Source organism: Amblyomma americanum, chromosome 2 (assembly GCF_052857255.1).
Source record: "Amblyomma americanum isolate KBUSLIRL-KWMA chromosome 2, ASM5285725v1, whole genome shotgun sequence".
In the NCBI taxonomy this organism is placed as follows: Eukaryota; Metazoa; Arthropoda; class Arachnida; order Ixodida; family Ixodidae; genus Amblyomma; species Amblyomma americanum.
In genome coordinates, this window is record NC_135498.1 from 78,447,517 (window position 1) to 78,466,932 (window position 19,416).

The following is a 19,416-nucleotide window of genomic DNA, read 5'->3' on the forward strand; positions in this document are numbered from 1 at the left end:
AGGGGTTGTTGAAAACATATTGCCGAAAACTTGCGATTCGTGACTTTAGGCCTCTTGCAGTCCACTGGAAGACCGCAGCGCCCCTGACTTCCTCACGAAACGTGGGAAGCTGGCCAGCCATTCTGTTTTAAAATCATATAGTGCTGGATCGAGAGAGTCCAGCACCAGTAAGATGCTTCGGGCGGTTGACGATTGCAGGGCCTGTATCAGAGGGCGAATGGCGTTGACCACCGTCCTAAGGATCACGAGGGCTTGGCGATCTTGCTCTTGGAGCCTTTCTCTAACGACAGCTGAGGGCGATGGGAGCTTGGACTGAGGAGGCTCAGCAGGACGTAATGGCGGAAGCGCTGGCCAAGCATCCGCAATCGAAGAGGTTTCATTATCCTTGGCGACTTTTCGCTGACTGGACACACTTGTACGTGGCGGCACGGGAGGAGGTTGAGAAGGAGGTGCTGTGGGCGCGTCGATGTGGTTGCTTTTTGCAATAGACTTTCTTTAGTTCTTCTTGTGGCGAGAATGCCTTTTCCGAACAGTCGCGGCAGCTTCACTGTGCGTGGAATTGTCCCGAAGTATTTGATTTAGAACGGCACGCTCACTTTTTAAGCGCCGAGAATTCTTAGATGAGGCGTCATGAGGCCTGTTGCAGTTTGAACACTTAAGCACTTGCGGATTACAGAACTCAGCGCTATGAGCTCCGGCACAACGACAGCACACTCTCGTGTTGTCGCAGACCCCGTTCACATGACCGAGTTTCAAACATTTGTGGCACTGCAGAGGTTTAGGAATAAATGGCCGCACGGCATGGCGGAAATGGCCCACCTTCACGTGTGATGGAAGGCTGTCGCCTTGGAACAAAATCTTCACACAATGGGAATTGTTCAGACGTGATACCTGTACAATTACGGTGCCATCATTTGCCGGATTCACGAGTATCGGAAAATCATCTAGCGTGATAGCCTCGTCGACATCATAGATTACGCCGGAAGAGGACTCATTCCCGTCGAGGGGGATAACAGTACGTACTGATAACCAGCCGAGCTGAGTTATGGCCCGCAGTGGTTCCAGCGCAGCCGCATGGTGGACATAAGCGGCTACAATGTTCTTCCGCGCATTCACTCGAACATGTTTGATTTCGTTAGGCACGAGGGCCTCGATTTCTACAGAGACGACTTGCCTGTTAAGCCGCCTCATGTTGTCGATTGGCTGCACAGGAAGGACGAGGATGGTGTGTGCCGGTGTGTTGCCACTTGTTTTTACAGTGGACTCACTGGATGACGATCCGGCTCTTAGCAGTATTCTCTTGGCCCTCCAGTTGAGGTAAGTCTCAAAGCCATCCTCACTGCTGGCCTCGCTGAGGTACTCGATGGTTTCTTCGCTGTCCGGGTCGCTCGGACGGCTGCACCGCTTCCTCGGCGAGCTCAAGGAGTAGGCCGCCTGGCCATTCGGATGCCCCGGAGGGTTCAGATACATCGCCGTATGACGGGGAACGGCGTCCCCGCAGTATACACGCAAAAACACAGAAAAAGCTGGAGACTGATTGAAAGCGTTCCACAAGAGTTTGAAAACCTTGCAGTGTTTAAGCCTCATTTTAATAGTAACGCTATCGGGTAAATCAGTGATGAAGACTATGAATAATATAGGCAAACTTTTTTAGTTTTAATCACGAATAAAAACTGGAACAGATCTGCCTGTTATTTGAATAATTTTTATTTTTGCAAGGATAGCGAAGATGAGGGAGAAGTCAGGTGCCACAAATGATTTGATCTATCTATCTACCAGCCAAGACAGTATCTTCGAAAGCACACAGTTGTTGTCGATTGTGGGGTCGATATTATATTGTTTCGTCTCGTTTTGGTTTACCTTAGAAAATCCTGAAGGATTAAGGATTTTCCACATTTTATTCTGGTATACTGTGTCGCAAAGGAATACATGATATAGAAAAAGTAATGAATATTTGTGGTGTTTTTTCCCATACAAAAATATGGAGGGCGCGTTAAAAATTCAGCCGTGATATCTATGCCTTGTCGCATTGGAATGTGGTTTCGAAACTCTCCGCGTTCAACTAACCCTGACGCTTTGCGCTATTTTTGTTTTCTAACAAGCAGTGCGGAACACCTTCAAAGGCGGAGCAGTGAAAAAAAGCAGGCAATTTGTAATGGTTCGTTTACGCGACCACCAGCGCTCAGGCGCATGCTAAACTATATGTGGAGCGACAATTTTATAGTGTATGTTGATCTTGCCTTTGCCAAAATGAATTAAAATTCATTCAAAGCAATAAGGAGAAGATGACTGTTGGTTTGAAACGGCGTTATAATCACACTTTGTGGCAAAAGAGCACCCATTTGTTCCCCTGGAGTTGTCACGAAGCATTTTGGACGCTCGTAGTCAAGTATACCTGGATCTGTTGAGAGAGCAGAGTTTGCAAACCTTGCAGTGTTTCAGCGGCCACATGGCAACCAATAAAAAGAAAAAGGAAACTCCATCCGCTGCTGAGCCCAGGCTTCACAATGCTGCGCTGTAAAGGCATGAAAGGCGTTATGGTATCGAATGGTATTGACCCACTCTTTCCCACTGCGAAAAGCTTCGATTCAGAAAGAATTCATGCAAAATCTAGGAGCATTGCTCGCTCACGACTACTTTTTCATATTCCTGACACGGACACCGAATGGTTCTCAAGGCTTTTTTGGACGGCGTACACTCCCTCTTGAGATAAGCTAATGAGTGGTAATATTGCCTTTTTACCCCTTTCTTGCCAAACCTATACACACGTTGGCATTTCTCTACATCTGTTGAAGCATTAAAGAAGTCCAGGTGGTGAAATTGAGCTAAATCAGTAGACACTCCCGCGGTCTGAGCTTATTAACAAAGCAAAAAACACAGCGTTCGATGCGAAATACCGAAGTGAAGACTCAACGAGTTTTCCGAAGATTACCCTCTAAGCGGACGGGCATGTGGGTAAGTGCCGAAGCAAAGAAATATTGTGGAAATTTTATTCTCTCTAGCCTTAGTCTACCTAAATTGTTTCATTCAGTCCACCACGTAAACGAGCTGCTATTGACATGGGATTGAACTGATATAAGAGGCAGATCAATTCAAGGCACAATGACTAGAGGAAAATGACCCAATTAGTCATACAGAAGAGAGCACCTCTGAAGCGAGCTCAATGAAGAATTCGTTTGCTGTGCTCATCTGAAGAGAGGCCATTAACTAAGCGCATCAGGAGATTTTCTTTGTTCGCTTTCTTTCCTCTGACAACTCGGGAACCAGCGCGCATTCTGCAAAGGCTGGACGCGGAGGCTGCAGTTGGTTAAGCTTCCTTTTTATCTGTTGCCATTTGGCAATTTCCTCGTGCGAGCTGTGCCAATTTGTACCACGACGCTGTGCCAGTTATCCCGCTTTTTGTGTGCAGGCTTTTTCATCTCTTTTCAGTTTTTTCCACCCCGTAGCGCGGATTTCGATAGAGACGCTACAAATCAGTTTTGCAAACCGCTACGCACAATGTTTGTCTACCGAAGAGGAAACAAAAGAAAGACTGGAATATTGCACGTGCCAATTAGGTGCCCGTAGAAATCACCGAAACGCGAATTCGTATTCACACTTTATTCATCCGTATGCGAGAATTGCCCATAGTCGATTTGCGGGAAACATATGGCATCGAGCTATGCGCTTAGTCTCTTCGCCTCGGACGCCATTTGGAGCGTGCTGTTTAAAACCTTCATAGATGGTAGTCTTTATGTACTCCAGTCATGTAAGATACAGAATCTAAGTGAAAGTGTGTAAGTATCTTCAACACTAATTTGATAGCCATAAAGACTTCGAGTCATCGGGCGTTGTTAACATATCTGTAAAATGCACAGCGCTGCGTATAGTGCCTAACTCTAGATGAGCCTCTGAACCAGTTGTCACAAATGACAGTTACCCTATCACATTTACAGAAGCAAAACAGCCATTTGATTCAGGAACCAGTGATGGCTACCCGATATGATGGCTACTTCATGGTGATGACTGGCAGAACATCAGGTTGGCGAAGGCTTCGAATGTGTTCTGTTTATTTTGTGGTAATTTTGCGCACAACATCGATGAAGTTACTGGCAGTGACTGCAACATACACACGCATTTGGCGGTCTTCACGCTTAGAGTGACCAAGCTTGTCAGCTCCGCAGTATTTAAACACAGCCTTCGAGTTACCAGACAACAGATCTATAACGCATAATCCTAGTGTCGCAGCAAATGATTGCTATATTTTGCTAACAATCGATAGTCGAATAGAGCGCAAAAAGAAAGGTTCAAGCGCCCCTTAAAAGCTTCAATCCAAGCAATGATACTGACGCTTTACCAATAAGCTTCTCTCCGCTGCCTTGCACTTGCAAGCATGGCAAAGCTCGTAGCTGACAGGTGAAGAGCGCTTGAACGCGGTGTCGTGACAGCAGGTCGACACCATTGGTAAGATGGCATCCTTTAAATGGAACTAGCCGCAGCGTTCTTGAATTGTATCCGAATATAGTTATGACCGAAGTGGGCAAAATAACTTGCCGCACGTCCCACAAAAATGATTAAAAGCCCTTGCTCAGACGGCGGAAACAAACATATCTCTTATGAAAAGAAGACACAACAAAATGCCATCAAAACCACCTAGTATTCTTAGAAGGCACAGGGCTCGCATTTGTATTTTAGGAAATCGAAACTACCGAAACAGGTTACAACCACTTAAGAAATTCGTTCTGACACGGTCCAAATCCTCTCAGGGCAAGCAAGAAGTAGTTAGTTATATACAAGTTTAGGAATAAACAATTTCTATGAAAGTTATGCTACCTGCTCATTCACAACTGAAACGTGCATAATAGAGCGCATCGTACTCGGTGCAACCGGCCGCGTATGTTTGGAAATGCCCATTGTTGTGCTCCTTAGAATGAACAATTAATACGCTCCAAACAACAAGAAATACAGGTGCACAGGTGTTGAGAGCAAAGAATTGAAGCCGTTGAATGGAACCCAAGTCTTCCAAGCAGTTCAGTAGTAATCATTGTGCGAAACGACGCATTATCAAAGCACGCGCACAGTTCTACTCCTTTGATTGCTTCCTGTATTTTCTCGCTTTGGTTCTCGCTGTAATAAACAATTATCTTTCTCAAGATCCAATGATGGTATGCCTTCCATCCTATCACTGATATCCCAGTTGCATTTTGCAGAATGTGGCACGAAATGTTCACGACCGAGAAAGGATGTAGAAACAGGAGTGATCGTACAGCTCTGTGAAATTTGGTACATCCAATACAGCTTCTATAGAGGAAACATTTTGCGTCACTCCTACCAGTGAGATAAAGGAATGGAAAAAAAAAACTTCAGAAGCAGCACAAGTTGGAAGGAAGGTGCAATCACAAGATAGGTAAATCTGCGCACTGAGAAAGCGCTACGTTTATCACTCCAAGGGTGATATGAGGAGAACAATGGCAGCAAAACAATACTCAGCTGAGCATATTAATTTCCTCGTTGATAAATCTTAAAGAAGAGCACATGCGGCTACAAACTGTTGTGCCCTAGTACTTGTTGATGTATATGAGGAAGAGCTCCGAACGCAATGGAAAAGCCCTACGGCACTGTTCGGCTTTTCGCTCTAGTCTGAGTGCTAGCACCGGTCATGATAGTTGCCTCCAACATTCCCAGATGTGAGCTCTAAAGTCTTCTTGTGCGCATGACGATTATTAAATTTAGAACAGCGTCAAAGTTTCTGTGTTTATTTGTGATCTTTAACTGTATGTATTTTCGTCCTATTTAGATTTGCCTGGAGCTCGTACTTATCCCCTTGCCTAGGGCACACAGAAAGATAATTGCGTTCCAATGTTTACTCTAGCTTGAATGTAAGTGAGCCTCTTCCTGCGGGCGTGAACGTTAGTTCTTCGCCGAACGACCACTAAAAAAACAACATTGGAAGCCTGTTTGAGTTGAAGACAGAACTAAAACCGAGAAAGCTTTCATGTCTATGTGCTCTTTTTAACGGGCAATACAAGGGGATTATTATTTGTGTTTTACGAAACTCCTTAAATTAAAGAAGTATTTCCCTGTATAAAGCAAAAAGCTCGTGTAGATAACTACTGACACCTTTGCGAATTCGGCAGTTACATCGCGCCATTTATTCATGCAGACTTCAATGCCTAGTGGCTGAAAAACTTCGCCCTGATGATTCGTTATTTTGCTGCGAATTAAAGCTTGCATCTTTACGACCGGTTAATCTATACACATCGGTTGAGAGAAAACAAAATTCTGCCCAGTTCGCAGCACATCATAACTAAACTGCAGGCTTTGGATGCTCTTCAGTAGCTCTTAGGGAGAAAATGCCTGGCGTATTTCCGCTCTTCGCGCCGATAACACCATTTCTTTTTCTTGCGAAGTAATTAGAGCGGGAGATTACGGAGAGTTGTTATTTAAGACAAAAATTTTGGGTTAAACTTCAGACATCAATATTCAATCTTGCGACTGCTTCTTTTGTTCTTAAATGTTTTTTTTTCACGTTTGCAAACGTCCGTTTGCTCGAAACCAACACAGTTGAATGCGCTCTTTTAAGACGCCGGTACTCAGATGGAGTGTTCTCATCCGAATAACTCATTTTTGCTTTTACAGAAAGTCTAGGGACTTCAATCGATTGTAAATTTTAACAAGCTGATCCCCGCGTGTATGCGCTGCAGCTTCAGGTCCTTGATGCGAAGCTGAAATCGCGCTATGCACTATGCTCCTAAAAATGTGGAAAAAAAAACTGGCCTTATGATGCACTTGTGCGTCATCCGTTGATTTTATTTATGACAGGCTTTATTTGTTTAACAGCGTGATGATACTCCTGGGAAGCTCTCTTCTTCTCCCCGTCCGACTACAACACACCTCAACACGATTCTCACACTTCTTGCGCGGTGAGTACTTTGAAGAACAGAATATAAAAGAGGTGCACTGAGGGGCCATTTAGTCAGACACTATGCTGAACGATAAGCGGTGCGTTTGGACCGGACAAAGAAAAGAAAGGACAGGACGCGCGTTACATTTGCAACTGAAATAAAACGAACAATGAAAAAATGCAGCAATAACAAAACTATGCAACGGTGAAACCAGCAAAACAAACGCAGGACACTAACAAGTAGGCATGCACGCAACACCGCACAAAACACGACACTTGTTCTTTAAGCGAACGATACAAACTGGGCGAACAAGACGGGACGTAAGGTACACAAATGGACAAATAGTAGATGAGTCCAAAGAGGTGGACTCCCCGTTCAACTGCTGTTCCACGGGTACACAAATGGACAGACAAGGCGCAGACTTCCAACTGATTTTATTTGACTGACGTTTCTGAGAGGAAGAAGGAAAAGGAAAGAGCCCGGGGCTGCCTACTGGCTCAAGCCTAGAAGACGAAAGAAAGAAAAGACGCGCCGCGCTAATATGCCCGGGGTCGATTATGGAGGCAGTGCGATACCGGGCCGACCCCTGCCAGAGTGCTTCAAGCTAAGCACTCCGAGATATTCCAAAAATAAGTTTAATACCTTACGTCCAAGCACCCGCTGCAGATATTAAATCAGATATCATGAATGAGCCACCACCACCCCCACCACCACCACCACTTGTGAAAAAAAAACGTGGTTTTATAAGGCCAGCGAACATAACAAGATAAACAATACCGCCAAAACTGGATGATAGAAAACAAGAGCAGAATTTACAGGAGAATCAAAGCCGGTCTGAAAATCGAACATGCCCTTCTAAAAACTCTACCTATTGTGTTGATATAGATAACGAGGGCGAGCTAACGCAGTCGTTACCTATTGTAGCAGTCAGGAAAGCTTCTATATCGTCCCTTTCAGTTTTGATCCGTGGCTTAGAGAGGAAAGCGGTTTTTGTCCAGGTAAGGAACGCAGTTGCGGCTGTCACAGCTTTTGCACTGCAATGGTAGATTGCTGCCTGTGCCGGTGTGCAACGACATTTTATGCTCCAGGGCTCGCTCATTGAAGCACCGGCCGGTTTGGCCGATGTAAACCCACCCACAAGATAGAGGTATCTGGTAGGTAACCTCGGAGACACAACTAGTGAACTTGGTCCGATGATTTATCTTGCATGGCCTGCGTTCTGATCTTATTTCTTTCTATTCTGCTGAGAGCAGAGGACATACGTTTTTCAGCTTACAAGGCGCTGAAAAAATGACACGTATTCCGTATTTACCTGCCACTTTCTTGATGCTACGGGAAAGGCAGTGAAAATATGGCATGACGAAGGGAGGGGTTCGGTGCACACATTGTACTTTCCTTTCTGCATTCTTCAGCCTCTGAAGAAGGCCTTCACATGAACTGCTAATTCTGTGCTGAGGGTAGCCCCCTGATTCAAGCCGCATAACTTGATTCTGGGAACCCGGTGAGAGGGAGTGAACACATGACTTCTGAAGGGCAAACAACAGGACATGGTGATGCTACGCTTTAATATATTAGAATGAGCACTTTTATATGGGAAGAGACTTTTGATAGACCTAGGTCTGTAAGACCAGGAAATATGAACACCATAAAAATGCAATTTCTGATCCAGAAACTGGATGCTGTTGTCTTTTTACACTTCATGAGTAAAACGCAGTCCTTGCCCCTCATAGGAGAAGGTGGTGAGAATGATAGCAACGGCGCTGTCAGGATCAAGCTTAGAATAGTCATGTAATATAACGAGACAGTCGTCAGCATAACGAAGCACTTGTAACACCGGCTCCTTCAAAAGCTCTTGTTTCAGGCGCCTGTCAAAAGAAGACTTAAAGATGTCGCACAAAGCAGGAGCAACAGATGATCCGATACAAATGCCGGACTGCTGAACATAAAAATGCTCGTCATGAAGGCTATCGTAGAGTTAAGGTAAAACTGCAAAAGTTCAAGGAACTGGACAGTGCTAATGCCTGAGGTGTTCTGGAAGTTAACTTCACCATGTTCGTCAATTTTGTCTCTGATTTCTATGAACAAGCTGGCATGTGGCACGGAGTAAAACAAATCCTCTACATCGATAGAGGCCGTAGAAGCTGGCGGGATTCCTTCTTTCAGTACTTTAACCAGGATTTTCGAGCTGCGGATGAGGTAAGGATCACCGCCTACAAGCTTGTCGAGGTCTCGTTTTAGGAAGGATCAAACAAAATGTTGCCAGCTCTCTCTCTCCCTCCTTCTTTAGTACATTTGTTGTTGTCCTGCGTCTGTTTCGCTGGTTCCACCATTGCGCATTATGGAACAACTAGCCCCGCAATTTACTTTATTGAATAAAACTAGCTGCACGATTTTACTTATTGTGGTTCATTGCACGGTTATATATGTCAGAAATAGGAGTACAATGTTCCAGCGAAAAATCCTTTACGAGAATGAAGTAAATGGAAGTTTGAAGAAAAGTGAGAAAGATTAAGAATAACTACAAATTCTATTAACCGAGTCCATGAGAGTCAAAACCTGCCATAACGTAAAGCACTCGGCCATTCTGGAGGGTCTGGCTGCGTTAGACGTGGGTGTTCGTACCTACAACTACATACGCGATTTCCTTACAAACAGAACGGCATCTATAAGCATGGGGGGTAACACACTGACGGGTATTCAACTGGGCAACAAGGGCACACCGCAGGGATCGGTGTTGTCCCCGACCCTGTTTAATATCGCCATGCTTGGCCTCCCCGCACAACTGGACAAAATTCCGGGGCTGAACCATACGTTGTACGCAGATGACCTGACTCTGTGGATGTGCAGGGGCAGTGATAGCCAAATTGAACTGACGCTTCAAAGAGCTATAGATGTAACAGAAAAATACTTAGAACCAATCGGTCTCAGGTGCTCGGCCGAGAAATCGGAAGCGCTATTTCTCGCGCCCATGCGGTCGCCACAGCGTCGGCGCATAAAGCAGGACGGACCGTATAACGCGGGAATCACACTCAAGGTCAACGGTAATGTAATTCCAGCGGTGGAAAGCATTAGGGTTCTAGGATTACGAATTCAGGCGAACGGCAGGAACTCGGAAACGATTCAGAGACTAGAGGCTAGCACCAGTCAAACTTGCCGACTCCTAAAACGAATCGCTAACAAACATGCGGGTATGAAAGAAGCTAACCTCCTTAGGCTAGTGCAATCTTTTATAATCAGCAGGATAGTCTACGTGGCACCTTATTTGCGGCTTTACCAGGCGGAAAAGGACAAACTGGATGTTTTAATCCGTAAAGGGATAAAAACAGCACTAGGTTTACCACCCTGTGCGCCAACAAAAAAGATTTTGAGTCTAGGGGTTTCGAATACCCTCGAAGAGCTCATTGAGGCTGCAAGGACCTCGCAGTATCAGAGACTTTTACGCAGTCGTACTGGTCGCAGCATTCTGGAGAAGCTGGGGCACGAGCCTCGAGCGTGCTCGAGACGTACGGACCTGGTTCCTAGACAGGTTAGGGACAAATTAAAGATACCCCCACTCCCCAAAAACATGCATCCCATCTACCATGAGAGCCGGAGGAAGGAAAGAGCAGTAGCGTTGCAAGCCCGCTTTCAGGGCAGACAGGATGTCTTGTATACGGATGCCGCACAATGCACAAACAGTTCGGGGCACATTTCGGTAGCCACTAGGGAAAACGGAGGCCCGGTAGCGTGCTGCAGCACCAGACACTCGACAGTAACGGAGGCGGAAGAGTTGGCCATTGCGCTGGCTCTAACTCAACAACAGGTTAAAATTATCGTGAGTGACTCAAAATCAGCAATTAGAAACTTTGACGCGGGCTGCATTTCAGCTACAGCAGCACGAGTGTTGGCCGGCAGTCCACCACCGGCAGAACTGGTAGCGCTCATCTGGACACCCGCGCACCAAGGGTTGAAGGGGAAACGAGAAAGCGCACGCACTGGCCCGAGGATTAGCTACTTTCCGGGATCCCAGTGGCGTCTTGTGCACAACCCCTTCCCCCTCGCGCGATGAGGAGCTCCTACAGTTCGAAGACGACCTTAACACGTATCAGGAAATCCTAAACCATTACAAATTAGGCCGAGCGGTACTTCCAAAAGCAAGTAATCAGCTAACCAAAAATGAAGAGGTTGCGTGGCGCAAGCTCCAAACCGGAGTATTCCCTAACCCTCAGCTTTATAGCAAGTGGCACCCTGAGATTTTCAGCCCCAGGTGCAAACGTTGCGACGGCATAGCGGACATGATCCATATGGTATGGACATGTCCGAGCTTTGGACAACTTGACCGAACAGATGAGTCCTGGGAGGCACTGCTACACAACGAGGACGAAACTAAACAACGTGAAGTCATCCGTCTCGCCCTTGCCGCTGCTGAGATCCAAGAGATCCCGGTCGACGGCTGAGGGGGAGGACATGGCTGGGACCGAGCGGCGCCTCGGATACCCATCATCCTTTTGACGGGTGCTAATAAATGTTATTTCTCTCTCTCTCTCTCTCTGCCATAATTGTAGCACAGCTCCTCCTTAGTCTATGTTTGACTAGTTTACTCATGTAGCAGCGCACTTTGTTTTTATTTGTGTTTTATGTAGCTTGTGTAGACCGAAACGAATATTTTCAGAGCAGCTTTTGATCTCCTTTCAAGACAACTTTTTTAAGTGTGCGGACCAGATTTAATTAGAAATTTCTTGAAAATGTGTAGCGCAGATCTGTTACCATTGCTGTAACGAGGAACACAATTTTACAAACTAAATTTCAGTTCTGGTAAGCTGGCATAACCATCCAACGTGTTCCAAATGGCTTGCGTCGTTTTTATGAGCAGTTTAGCCGTTAAATACAAACGAGAATAGACGTACATGGCAAGAAACAGTAAGCGTGTCTAAACTGAATAATGAACAAGCGATTATAATTGATTTGGTTTGGTTTGTTTATCAGGATTTAACGTCCCAAAGCGACTAAGGCTATGAGGGACGCGCGAATATAAATAAAAACTCAAAATTATGCTTTATTTAGCTGGAAACTATTAGAAATTGAGATTCGCAGCGCGTTAAAGCTTTTGGTGCCTCTTAGTAATGGTTTTCATAAAAACATCTTTCTCAGGCAGTTCATTCAGGAATTAAACTCCATTTTTATTAAACAAATAGTAAAAAAATCGAAAGTTATCACAGACAGTGTGTTTATAAAGTGGCCCCATACTTGCCCATCCCATCCTGTTATAAATTGCAAAGCAGTCTGTAGCTATGTATAATAATCCTTTTATTCTTGACAGCATTCCGTCCGTGAACTGTTTCTGCCGCCTTATCAGTATGTAGGGGCGTACCTCTGTCAAGCAAGTCATAGGCTTTTTGGGTACATTCTTAACATCCTCGATGTTGAAATAAATGCAATCTGCAATTATACTTTGCATATCCAGACGAAACAAATTAGGATGTGGGCAACTATGCTTTCTCTTCAATAATTACTGATCACGACAATCTGAGGATAGAGGAGGAGAAGCGGCTGGTAGAGATAGTGGTAGAATGAAAAAACCTATCGGAGAGAGCAGCAAATCAAGGCTTTATCTTTCACGTTCCTTGCTTACCTGGGACCTGCAAGCACTAATGGCGCGCTCGTCATGTCTCTGCCTTCACTGCCTAACACGCCAAAATTTTAAACCATTTTTATACAGCATTAACGAGGCATTCGAACGCATTGACCGCCCTCTCAGTTTGAGTGCGAACACATAAATCTACCATTACCAACACAGCCGAGGCCTTTTTTCCCTCAGGGTCACATTGGTGTAGCATTTTCGATCTTGAAGACGCTTCCTAGCACTGTTCTCATGCTGTTTCCTGGTACACTTGCATCATCACTGTCGCTCGGAACAGGGAATTACAGAATGAACATACGGGGAAAATAAGGCGTCAGAACAGAAAAGCGTTACTGACGATTAATCTGCTTAGCGTGAATGAGGTGGAACGAATGTAGGAGATATCAAGCAATACGAAGACGTTTGTCTTGGTGATTCCTGCTCCGCGCGTTTGTGTCGGCGGAGTAGGCAACTGCGCTTAAGTGTAGCAAGTAGCTCGTATTCGGTGCAAGACCTTTGGGTATCTTGACAAATTCGCTAATCACGATAAAGCGAGGAGCCGCAACGGCTCTGGGGCAACGAATGCACTAGAACGCTACTTCTGGCACTGGCAGTGCGAGCGACTTTTTCCATGTTAAAATGGGTCCGCGTCGCCACCATCTTGTGTAGTCAACGAAAACTCCGACATTCCTCTCCTGTTCAGAGACACGGGAACTACTGGATGCCGTTGACTTCGCGCTCAAGAGCGGGCTATCTGGCGTAATATGGTCTACGTGGATACGGGAGTGGGCGCATCCATGACATCACTGACTACATGGACATGGGAGTGGGTGCGCCCATGGCGTCTGGCGAGGACGGTGCAGAACAGCTAATGCATTTTGTTATTTTAAACAGGAAGGGTCTATTACAAAGACGCTTTCTTTTTTGAAGCAAATATCACTTATCCGACACAAAGCTGGACTGTCAGCAAGGACTGTCAGCTTATCCGACACAAAGCTGTCAGCAAGGACGGCGCACCGTGCGTCAGACGATGAAAAGTCAGGGCCCGCGAGTCCACCGGACGCTAGATCGTTTCTAAACCGGGGCTTGCGGTCGACAAAGACAATGAACAAGGTTTTTGAGCGAACTTACCTCTCAACGCCGGACAGTTTTTGTAGTGTGCTCTCAGATGCGCACGGTGTAATGAGCTCTCTGCACGTGCTCGGACATTTGTATATGAAAATATTCCTGTCTGCTTGGCTTAAATGCTAAGCGCGGTCTCCTAACCAGGGAACATGCCTACACAAACAGCGGCCGGATGAAAGAAAGTATAAGAAGGTCTGATTTTGAGCGCATCGATGTCACTGACGTGGCGTTTGTTACTACAGCCTTTTGACGAGAATTGAAGCTTGCGGACTATGAAGTAAGGAGAGAGAACTCAGTAATCGAGTTACCTTTTTCAGACTCCATACGGTAAAAAGAGACCAAATAAATAATTCCGGGCTCATATAAACATCCGACTCGAGGCTGCTGTGCTCTCCTGTTTTAATTTTTTTGTCAGCCCCTTTAGGATATGCCAGATGCGAGGCTTTCAATGGCGGCAAGCGACTGTAGGGTGAGCCACTGTGAGCAGCAGCCTCGTTATGACCTCACTAAAAGGTTATATTCTCTCCTGAGTACCTGACTTTTTCAGATGTCAAGCCTAGTATTGACACGTATTGAATGCGACGTAAGGGATACAAGATAGCGGACAACACCTTGCAGACTGTGAGCTTAAATGTTTAAAAGCACCTTAAAACCAGAAACTCGATCGTTAAACTTTACACCCCCCGCGGTGGCTCAGTGGTTAGAGCGGTCGGATACTGAGCCGGAGTTCCATGGTTTAAACCCTGTCAGGGCGGCTGCGTTTTGATAGAGAAAAAAAAAACGAACGCCAAGGCGCCGAGTGCTGCGCGATGTCACTGCACGTTAAAGGTCCCCAGGGGGTCGAAACTATTCCTAAGCCTTCCAATACCGCACCTTTTCTCTCTGCAGAAAAACTCATGGCCCTGGGAGTGCAAGACACCTTCGAGGAGCTACGGGAGGCGCAGCTTGAGTCGCAAACACCGAGGCTGCTGCAGACAATGACTGGAAGAGCGCTCTTACAGACAATCGGATGCCGGGAGCAGATGCGAGAAATGACGGGGACGGAAACGATCTCCGACGAGCTTCGCAAGTCCCTCAAGGTGGCGCCAATACCAAGAAACATGGACCTAAACCTCCACTGAGGAAGAAGGGAAGTGAGGCCCGAATTTATCCAGAAAATATATGCTCCCCATGACACAGTCATGTATGCAGACTCGTCCTCGAGACGAGGAGACATCAAAATTTCAGGGGCCACGGTGTTCGATTCGTCTCTACGCGAAATGCCCAGCGCGTCTATGCGATACTGCACGGCAGCAGAGGTCGAGGAAGTAGCCGTTGCTCTAGGGGTGGTGGAGGGCACAGAACCAAGCGGTCGCTAACTGTAGTCATAGGCTCTCTAACAGCCTGCCGAGGTTAGACGAATGGCAGGATAGGCCGTCAAGTGCTCCGTATACTCCTCGCAGCGAGTGACAGAATTAAAAACCACGAGGAAGAAAACGACAAGACCACACACAAAATTGTGTGGTTATAGAGACACAAGGGTGTGGCTGGGGACAAAGAGGCCTACAGAATAGCTCGAGGATACACTAGTTTTCGAGCATCCGATGAGACCGCGAAACTCGCGCCACCACTCAAGGAATACTCGGTCATACTACAAAACTATAAAGGCAGAAGAATCCGATATCCCCTGCCACTCTAATCTCTCAACAGAGAGGAAGCTGCCACTTGGAGACCATTACAGACCAGCTCTTACCCAAACCTGCACATGTTAAACAAAATGCAGACTGTTATATACGCGGACAAATGTCCATGGTGCGACGAAAAACCCACACTGTATTATATCACATGGACCTCTCAAAGCATAGAACTGGTCCACAATACAAAGCACGAGTGCGTAGCAGTGGGAGAGGCTGCTGTCCAGCGAGCGCTATGAAGACCGACAAGGTCTGGTACAGCGAGCTCAACGGGCTGCAGTGTACAGCAGAGCCCTGGACTGAGGGTAGCCAACCATTGAGTAAAAGTGGATGAGCTCGACAAAGAAGACTCCTGGGGATACAACCAAAGAGCATCTCTGAAGATTCCCCAAAACTGCAAAGTACTACTTTTCTCCTCCTCCTCTCTCTTTTTCACAACCAGTCCAAGGCGCAGTTCGGGTCTCGACCAAAATTCGAGACAATCGCGTTCGCCGATGCTCGTCGCGATATGCTCGCGGCCTATAGGGCGCAGGGCATACTACCAGACTTCATCAAGACGCTATTGTGGCCGCAGGGCAGTGCGCGCACTTGTGAGCGAACTTTGGTGAGCCTCTGTGCATTCCTCGAACACACGGGCTTGACGTCCCATCTGTTCTCCGTCAGGTAGTTACATGCAGTGACCGAACGCTCCGCGAGTTCTACCTTGAACGATTAATAACTGGACGCCCCACTCCAGTTGTATCCTACACAGTGCTGTGCGCGTGTGTGATTTAATTCCTCTAAAATGAACTAATCACGCGCACAACCTGGACACATTTCTTATTGTGTAAATAGTTTGTACATATTACTTCTCCCCCTGTCCTCTATTCCTGTCCCCTCACCTCTTTCATTTCATTTCTCCATTCTGCCTGCTGTCCTTTATTTCCGCTGCCCCAGCTCAGGTGCTTCAGTATCGATGGCAGATGCCGGGGCTAGCAAAAATCTTTTCCTTCCTTTTTACTATTATTTTTAATAAAACCACTACCACCACCACCACCTAGTGAGCCATTCCCTTTGCTGAAAAAACCGATAACTTCGAGCGCGTTTCTTTGTGTGCCATTTTTTGTACTATGCTAGTAAATTTGTTGGTCGTTGGGAAAAGGAAATGGCGCAGTATCTGTCTCACATCCCGAAGGAGACCTGAACGGCTCCGTAAGGGCCGTTTCACATGCTGCGAATTTCACCGCGCGGCACTGCGAATTCGTTCGCTCTGGGGCGGAGAGGGCCGCCGCTCTTGCCGCAGACGGCTTGCGAACGATTTCCGTCCGGTTGGAATTCGTTCGCAGCGTCGGTGTGTTCGCTCTGCGACTGACCAATAGGGAGCATCCTTTGCTTGGCTCCCCGCCAGGCTTGGCTTGGCCAGCTATGGCTGTCCTTGCACTCACGCCTCATGGGTCTGACGTCACTTGCGGTCACGTGTATTCAGCGCACCAACGTACTTTTTGAATAATTCAGAACTATTTACTTTAATAAAAAACATTCAAAATATTTTTTGTATCTAAAAACACGCATGACTACAACAACACGACCACATTCCTTATTGCATTAATGCCACGTTAATCACGAGTTCCATGAGCAGTCATCTAGCAACCCTGCTGCCACACGGAACGAATTCGTAGGTCCTGCGTTGCATGTGAAACGACTGAGCGGCAATCGCATTGCGGCGTCAACGGCGGGACCGAATTCGCAGTGCCGCGCGGTGAAATTCGCAGCATGTGAAACGGCCCTAAGAGAAGGCATAAAGGAGAAAGTGAAAAGAAATGAAGACAGAGGTGGCGCAGTGGAGGGCTCTGGTATAATTTTGACCACCTAGGGATCTGCTGTGCGACGTCAGAGCACGTCAGAGATTATTATTATTATTATTATTATTATTATTATTATTATTATTATTATTATTATTATTATTATTATTATTATTATTATTATTATTATTATTATTATTATTATTATCTCTGACGTGCTCTGACGTCGCACAGCACACGGGCACCTTTGCGTTTCTCCTCCATCGAAACGGAGCCGCCGCGGTCGGGTTCGAACCCAGGAACTCCGGTTCAGTAACCGAGCGCCCTAGCCACTGGGCCACCGTGGCGGGTAAACGAATTTTCAATTCCCCGGATTCGAACCCGACCGCGGCGGCTGCGTTTCTATGCAGGTTAAACGCTAAGGCGCCCGTGTGCTGTGCGATGTCAGTGCAAGTTAAAGATCCCCAGGTGGTCGAAATTAATCCGGAACCCTCCACTACGGCACCTCTCTCTTCCTTTCTTCTTTCACTCCCTCCTTTATCCCTTCCCTTACGGCGCGGTTCAGGGGTCCAACGATATATGAGACAGATACTGCGCCATTTCCTTTCCACAAAAAATCAACCAACCAATTTTGTGGAAGTGCTACGCGCTGCAAAACACCCCACATACCTTATAATTGGTTTTTGGGAAAGGAAATGGCGCAGTATCTGTCTCATATATCGTTGGACACCTGAACCGCGCCGTAAGGGAAGGGATAAGGGAGGGAGAGAAAGGAGAAAGGAAGAAAGAGGTGCCGTAGTGGAGGGCTCCGGAATAATTTCTACCACCTGGGGATCTTTAACGTGCACTGACATCGCACAGCACACGGGCGCCAATTTACAGTTTTCGCTTTCTTCTTTCCCTCTCTCGGGTGTCCACGAGATATGTGAGACGGTTACTGTGCCATTTCCTGTACTCAAAAACCAAACATAACAAATGAGCCGACGGCGTTCATAGAGCTCATTGGCGTCGACATTTCTGCAAAGGCCGTTAATTTTGACGAAAGTAAAGGCGCACAACCAGCTCCGTGGATCAGTGGAGACGTCAATCTCACTATAATGTACGTGGCGCTGTTGTGCAACTGCAAAATCCAACTTTGATTGCGTTCCGCACACTGAATAGGCAACGCGACCTCCCTGGCACCCTGGGAGGCGGCATGCAGTTTTTTTTTTAAATCACGTTTATTTCCTCAGGGCATAAAAACTATGAAGTGTGAGATTAGTAAGATGCTTAAATAACTGAAGAAAGGCGGGCTGATATGATGAAATCAAGAAGTGAACGATGATATGGACCCTGTGTCCAGGCAATATAGGAATCCGGATTGTCCGGTGAGAGACCCACTGCCGCCAGGCGCCGAATTTTCGTCGGCTTCAGCGCCGGGCAGTCCCACAACAGGTGGTGGATATCCGCCTCACGGTCTCTGATCTTGAAGACTGGACACCCGGGACGGGGATATAAATCTTTGAAATGCGGCCACTTGCGTGTCACAGCTGGAGTTGGGGCAAGCCCGACCCGTATCCTCCGAAGCACAACCACCTCTGCACGGGTAAGACCACGGGGGAGGTTTACCGCACACGGAGGAATTAAAGCACGTGTGCGGCGCCGGAGGTGTTCCTTTCTTGTTAAAAGGAGGGTGGTATCATCAAGAGATATGACTAGAGGCAAGGACGAGGTTGGGGTCGAAAGGTGGGTCGCAGAATCTGCGCGGCTTTGTGCGCTCAGGACGTCACGCGGGACCCACTCAATACAGATTTGCAGCGGGATGCGTGCCGCTAGACGATGTATGTCTTGGCAGGTTTCTGGGGTGCGACTGACTCGTCGTAGTAGGCGTGTGACGTGAAGGGCATCGGTGCGAATGACAATGTGAGCCGTGCGTAGCATGGGAATGGCGGCCACAGAGCCAAGTGCCTCTTGAACCGCAAGCATCTCCGCACAGGAGGAGGAAGGAGGTTCTGAGAGGTGAAAGGACGTTTTTTTCAGAGCAGGCTTGCAAGGACAGTAAACTGCCGTTGTTGTTTCGCAGGCCTGGATGTTTGCGTCAACGTACATAACGATTGGCATGCCATGGTTCATCGTGAGAGATTGACGACCAAATGAACTCTGCGGCCTAGTTATTGCTGCAGTGCCGCATATCAACCACAACGCTGTCAGCGCTAATGCGTTCCGGCCACATCTCTCTCTCACCACCGCCACTTGTATTATTTTTATGTTTACTTTTTGTTTTATTTTTTCATTTTTGTTTTTATAATTCATATACGTTGCTTAATCAACGTTTTCATTTTTGTTTTTTTAGCACGCAACTTATGATTGAGAGT